The following is a 7,625-nucleotide window of genomic DNA, read 5'->3' on the forward strand; positions in this document are numbered from 1 at the left end:
TTTGATTTCTAATGTATTCTTGTAACATCAAAAAATTCAGATATTTTTATTTCAATAATCTATGACAAAATATAAATGGGAAAGTACAGCAATTTATTTGAATCAAAACTCAGTGGCATCTTGTCAAATCCATTTTTTTATTTGATTTCAAACAATTTAGTTTATCCAATATGTCCAGTGTTGTTTAATAATAAAAAGTGTACGTGCTCAACAAAACAATTGAACATAAATCCTTTATGTATAGAAAAATGTATACCCTTCACTTTCTCCAGCAGGCTCAGTCTCGACCAATTATCATACTTTGTCATTTGTGTTGAAAATTGAGTACAAAAGCAAGTACTCTGTACATATGTTTGATGGGTGACGAAATCTCTTTACTCCTAGATTTGTCTTCATGATCAGTCCAAGCTCCTCTGTTTAACTTTATCGAACATTCACACGCAATGACATATCTTGTAACGTTTAAAAGGATGAACTAACTCAACCACCCATGAGAAAATTCTGCAAATATGTGTTACTATAGTTAAATTCTCAATACCATATTGATACTCGATATTACTTTAATAAAATACCCAATACCAATCATGAAATCATATAAACTAAAACCATTGTACTAATGTAAGTTGAATTTTGAGAACAATGAAAACAATAAACATTTTCAACAGTGGAGTTGAGAATTCAACTTATGGAAGGAGTGGACAAAAGCAAAGCATTGTTTTTCCTGATTTTAAAATGCACAAGTACAAAGTAAATCCTCTAAAATCAATTATCACTCATATTCTAGGAAACAGAACATGCAACTTACACAACAAAAAATTCTGCAAATTATTTAAATAAAAAAACATGCACGCTATAACATAGCTAAACCAAAGTATACTGATATGTGTAGTATCATGGGGCCATGGGCAACTGCCGAGAACGCAAACAGGACCGCAGAAGGGTCGAGCATGGAGCTACAACATGGGAGAACTACATCTTCAATCACTATATAGTACAAATCACATCAAAAGCTTCATTGATAATAAGCAAGTCTATCACCAAAATTAGCTTAGACCAATGTACATCATGCAACTATAAATTACCAAACATGAAGTCAATGCAATAGAAAGCAAAGTATAGCTATTGTTCATACCTCCCAGTTTTAGTCTGCAAATTTTAGGTGCAATTGTCATATCCCTGAGAAAGAACCTTCTGCAATTGAATCCTAACAAAAACAAACAAACAATGCAAAATACTCAATTCCAAATACAAATCAGGAATTTTTAAGCATTACACATATGGAACCTTAAGAATTTCCCAATGAAGTCATCGGTGGAGAGTGTATTGCTAGCAACCTTAAGATCCCTAAGCCCTTCAAGCAAAGTAAACATAAACATCTCTTGGAAAACAGCTTTCTTTCCACCATCTGAGAACAAACCCATCAAACATATTCATACTGATTAGTAAAACTTCAAGCCCTTTGAAAATTGAAAAATGTTAACTTGTCCAACAAAAACCGCAATTTTTTAATGGATATGAAACAAATAATATGAATAGAAGAAGAGCTAATAATAATGACCTCTGCAAGTTCTGGTAAGGTATCTTGCGCCGTTATACTCAAAAAACCATTCGGTGTCTTTCAATTTTTGGCACCCAACAACTGAAAAAATATCAAAAGAATCTGAGAAATATTTTTTTGAAAAAAGAAAAGTTAACACCTTTATGCGATCAAAGCAGAAAAAGAACATTCAAAGGTTTTATAAATTAGGTTGAAGAATATTAGGGACTCTAATAAAGAACATCAAAATTAGGGAAAATGTACAAACCAGTGACCACGAGAACATCGCACTGCTTGTATACCCGCCATCATCGACATGTATTGAACAGAATAATTGGATTTTGATTATGAAACAAAAGAGAGATTAGGGTTTGGAAGGAAACAAAGAGATTGAGAAGAGAAAAAAAGAAGACATCAAATAAAGCTGAATCCACTGAAAATTCATGTTTAATTCTGCTGATCTAGTGTTGTTGCGTAGAAAAGCTCCTATGAAATTAACAAAAACTCTGTAAAAAATTGGAGACGGCGACAATAGGGAGAGAGAGAAACACTTTTTAGGTTTTTAAATTAACGGATATGATCGAAGTGAATCAACGGTCATGATTAAAGGAAAGGATCCGGAATAAACTAAAACGGGTCAAAGAAGATCCGCGTCTTTATCCGTTTCCATGGGCTTGGAAATTTCCTTTGTACCCTTTTAAAAAATCGAAAATTTGATCATAATTGCAATGGCATTGTATTGTAAATTCTTACAAAACTAAGGTTTTTTTCAGGCAATGTTTTACGATTAATAGTAGGGATAATCAATATTGTGATTGGTGGAGGGGTAGAATAGGAAATATAAAAATGATGTCAATTATACGAAATCGAATCATATTTTGATTTGAATGTATATAGATATGTTACATTGATTCTAGTGTGTATATTTTTTTTTTTTCAGGTTAGTGTCGAGAATATTATTATTACTACTAGATTAGTACTCTGCTATAGCACGCGTTAAATTTTATTTTATACAACAAATTTAAATATTTTCATTTGATATATTTTTTAGCATTAAACAATATCATCTTATAACCTTGATATTTTACATTTAAACCGAATTATAAGTTTATAACTTATTTTATCATAAAACTAACTACATTTTAATTGGTAAATAATAGAACATGTAAATAAGATATACATCTGTTGTTTCTGAGGAAAGAAATACATATAACTTTAAATTGTGATATTACAAATAATAATTTTTAGATATGATATTTATTAAAATGGCAAGGGTTTATTATGTAAACCATATAAATCTTGATTACCAAGCGAACCCTATAAATCTCGATTATCAAACGAACCCTATAAATCTCGATCTCGAATCTCGATTATCAAGCAAACCCGTAAAGGTAAATTATACAAATGATATACTTAAATACAACTAAAATGATTAATGTTTTAATTTTATAACCAATTAATGACTCATATATCTATTATATAGTCTAAAAAAATTATGTACTGACTGGACTCATATATCTATTATAAAAAGTTTGGTAGATTATGTGTAAGTGGTATTTTTAATTTTAAATATTTTTGGCCGTCGAAAGGGTCTCCAAAGTTAATCCTCTTTAAATCGGGAGATATTAAATTTGTTAAATTTCCTTAAACAGTATATAGAAGTAGGGGATATATTGTTAGGTAAGATCAAAATATTATTTAGTTTAACAAAAATCACAGTTTTTATGTTTAGGGTTACCGAACTCGGAAGATTTCTCAAGTTAAAATATTTTTGTTTTATTTGTGTATATCATCTTTTATTCTTTCAAATGCTATTATTATTTCCGATTAGGCTTAAAGTAGATTCATTGCTATTGCTATTATTAATAATTAATTATGAATAATTGAATAAATAAGCGATATAGGATCTAACAATAATCAAAGTAGACCCGTAAATATCGAAAGATTATCAAATGTTATACTTAAATTATTATTATGTCAATTCTATAACCAACTAATGACCCATATAACTATTATATGGTCTACCAAAAATAAGTCATGTACTTCCCTTTTATTAAAAAGGGGATATTATTACCCGTACTAGAGCACGGATTGAAATTCTTTTTATAGGTGAGTCGCAAAAGCAACTTTAGGAAACCGGTGTGTCGAAAAGCTAGCTATAGGTAGATGGGATAGGATAAGTTAGGTTTACCCTTTGGATGTTGGTGCAGATCTGAAGTTTTATTTGGTAATTTTTATTTAAAACATGTATATGTGATTATTTTATTTGTTTTAAAAGATTTTTTTTAGAATATTGAAATTTTGACCCGTTACTCAGTAAAATTATAATATTAATTTAAATATTCAAATTTTGACCGTTACTCAGTCAAAATTTTCTGATAAAGTTAGGTAAGATTTTATTTTTAGTATAATCGGAAATCACTGAGATTTTTTTTTCTATATATGGTTAATTAAATATTCTTTGAGATTTTATTTTATTCTTTGGAATATCCTTTTTAAGAAGATCATAATCATAAATCTATATAACCTATCAAATAATTAATCTTAGTTATAATATATATTAATATTATATGGTCTACCAATTTGAAGTCGTGTACTTCTTTTTTATTAAAAAGGGGATCTTTTTCCACATTTCTAATGATACATTTTCTTTTACTTTTTTTTCCCATTTCTTTACACACAAATAAAAGGAAAACAACTTTAAAGATTGAAATCAAGCTTTCCTACATTTGTTAATTACATATTTCTATATATATATATATATATATATCACTTTGGTACTTTTCTTAAATTTGAAACAACCATTTTGATCAACATAATTTATTTTTGAATTACCAAAAAAATTTTTTTTATAAAAATCTTCCATAATCAAATTGCATTCTAACACATTAATTAGATTATAACTCCCCAATCAAGAGGAAAATAGTTTACAAATGCGACTTCAACATCAAACTGTCTAGAGGAACGAGCTAAGCAGTCCGCTTTTGAATTACAAGAATTGAAAATTTTAGACAAAAAAAAAGTAAAAAAAATTGTTTACATTTTTTTCTTCGGGAATTTGTTTTTATCATATTTTCTTTGAGATATTTTTTTTTTTTACATTTTTTTTGAGGGATTTGTTTCTATCATAATTTCTATTTGGTGCATGTTTTTCTTTTCAAATTCGTTTACATTCATTTTGTTTATTCTCTCCTTTGGTTTTGTTCTCATTTATAATTTTCTTTAAAACTGAATAATAAATTATGTGAAAATTTTACTAAATATTTAAGATTTTGAGTAGTTTAATATCACCATCTTATTTATATGACTGTTCGGTTGTTGTTATGAAAATTTGTTAAAAATACCCTTTTTGGTATACTTCTTTTCAAAAATACCCCATTTTTTGGCCATTTTTATTTTTACCCTTCTTTAATTTTAATAACCATTTTACCCTTAGGTGAAAAATATTTTAATCAATAAAAAGAAAAACAAAATTTTCCCGCCAAAAAAATTTTCGACATATTTTCCCGCCAATATTTTTTCGAATAAAACTTCCCGCCAAAAAAATTTTTGTCAAAAAAAATTTGATAAAAATTTTCTCGTCAAAAAAAATTTACAAGATTTTTAAAAAGTTTTATAAGGTTTCTACCTTATAAAAGCCTTATAAACACCTTGTAAAGGCTTTTACAAGATTTTTTAAAGAATTTTAAAAGGTTTTTTAAAAACTTTGTAAAAGCGTTTACAAAGTTTTTAAAAGGTTTTTAAAAGGTTTTCAAATGGTTTTTAAAAATATTTTTAAAAGGTTTTTAAACACCTTGTAAATGCTTTTACAATGTTTTTAAAAACCTTTAAAAAACGTTTACAAGGTTTTTATAAAGTTTTTAAAAGGGTTTTAAAAGGTTTTTAAACACCTTGTAAACGCTTTTAAAAGCTTTTTAAAAGCATTTACAAGGTTCTTAAAAGGTTTTTAAACACATTGCAAACGCTTTTAAAAGGTTTTTAAAAGTGTTTACAATGTTTTTATAAGGTATAAATTTCAATATTTTTGCGGGAAAATTTTTTAATTTTGGCGAAAAAATTTTTTTTGGCGGGAAAAATAATTTTGACGGGAAACATTTTCGATTTTGGTGGAAATTTTTTTTTATTCTTGGCGGGAAAATATTTTCGATTTTGATGACTGTACATTCTTGATGTCACTCAAAAAAGGGTAATTTGGTCATTTTGTATATAAAGAGGGGTAATTTTAAAAATGATCAACATGAAGGGGTATTTTTTAAAAAAGGTATAGAAAAAGAGACATTTTTGAGAATACCCCTGTTGTCTTTTTTGTTGTGTGTGAATATAAATATGTCTATGACTAACACAAATATTTTAAACCCAAACCAACATATAATTTCTATGACTAATCACTATTTTGTAAAAACTACACTCTAATCATTTCTTTATAAACTAAACCGACATAATTTCCTTATTAAAAAATCTACAGAATTTGTTTTGTCTTTTTATTTTAATTTTGATTTATTTTATAAATATGGTCTGACATGGCGTTTTGTTGTATTTTGATTGGTTAATTAAGAGGGGGGTGAAAAAAAGAAGTTCACCCCTAGGGGTGAATCCAAGAATTTTTCAATTTGATGTATGATGAGTTATATGGAAGTGTTCAACTTTTTGGTACTTTTAAATGTGTATTTACAATACTATTTGAAAATCAGTTAAAAATGCCCTTTTTGAGATATCCCTTTACAAAAATACCTCTCTTTTTACACATTTTCATTTTTGCCTTCTTTTACACAATTACAATATATTAATTAATTTTTAGAATTTTTTTTAAGGTTTGAGTTCTCTATTTTATATTTAGGGTATAATTATTAAAGGGGTAGAATTTAGTATTTGGGATTTAAGGTTTAAAATTTAGTTATTTTATATACTAAAACGTAGGGGTGGGCATTTCAGTTTAAGTTTGGGTTTGGTTTGGGTTCGGTTAGGTTTGCTTTATTTGGTTTTGGTAAAACTCAACCAAAGTTAGTTTGGTTTGGTTTGTATTTAGGTCGGTTTATGCTTGGTTTGGTTAGGTTTGGTTTGGTTTGGTTTAGTTTGGTTCGTTTTTAATTCGGTTTTAAAATCAATTAATGTAACAAAATAAAATTGATTATAGTTTTATAATAGTTAATTAATCAAATAAATAAGAAAAGCTAGAAAATTAAAATTAAATACCTAATATTAACTATAATTAAATCTAAATATATAATTAGTTAAATATGTGTGTTAATACAAGGGATGATGAATTTAAAAATATATGTATAATTAAAAATGTTATATTATTGCATAATAAAAAGATTAATTTTTTATATACTCTAATTAGCCTATTTTCTTTTTAAAATATCATGTTGGTTAAATTATTTCACCTAAAAGCCTACTGTATAAAGGAATATGAAAATAATGTATAATATATGTGTCAATCTATTCATTAAATATTATTTTTGAATTGTAATTACATGATATTTAACATTCACGAGAACATGTTAGGAATCCCACAAAATAAGATGACAGATTGAATAATATTAAAATATGGTTTTAAATTTATTTTATTTTATTTTATTTTTTCAATGATCTAATTTATTAATTATATATTTTTAGGGCGATTTTCAAAAATACCTCTTTTTCTATATCACTTTTCAAAAATACCTTTTCATGGTGTCTATTTTCAAAAATACCCCTTTTAATATATAAATGATTAAATTATAAACCCTAAATCCTAAATACTAAACCCTACCTCCTAAAAACTATATCCTGAATATAAAATTGAGAACCCAAACCTAAAAAAAAAAATTCTAAGAATTAATTTAACATATTGTAATTGTGTAAAAGAGGGTAAAAATGAAAATGTTCAAAAAAAGATATTTTTGAAAAGGGTATCTCGAAAAGGATATTTATAACAAATTCTCTTTTTTTGGGCAACTATTATCAGTTGATTTCGAGTTAAAAATTACATAAATCATATATATAAAAGTAGAGTTTCAGTCTCTCCTTATTGGTCCACTTGGCAATGCAATTTTAACAAAAAAAAAATATATTAAAACACAAATTTAAAACAATTAATTTTCACATT

The 7,625-nt window shown here is 26.6% G+C and overlaps 1 long non-coding RNA gene across 2 annotated transcripts; it reads right to left on the reverse strand.

Annotated features, from left to right (window-relative positions):
* On the reverse strand, nucleotides 205-2,084 carry LOC104787281. 2 transcript variants are annotated; one of them, XR_767828.2, is made up of 5 exons: nucleotides 1,806-2,084; nucleotides 1,559-1,639; nucleotides 1,335-1,405; nucleotides 1,133-1,204; nucleotides 205-501 (listed from the first exon to the last, which is right to left on the reverse strand). It is a non-coding gene; the product is annotated as an uncharacterized LOC104787281 (long non-coding RNA). The 2 variants fall into 2 exon arrangements; XR_767829.2 differs by lacking the exon at nucleotides 205-501 and adding an exon at nucleotides 696-984.

This window comes from Camelina sativa, chromosome 5, assembly GCF_000633955.1.
Source record: "Camelina sativa cultivar DH55 chromosome 5, Cs, whole genome shotgun sequence".
NCBI lineage: Eukaryota > Viridiplantae > Streptophyta > Magnoliopsida > Brassicales > Brassicaceae > Camelina > Camelina sativa.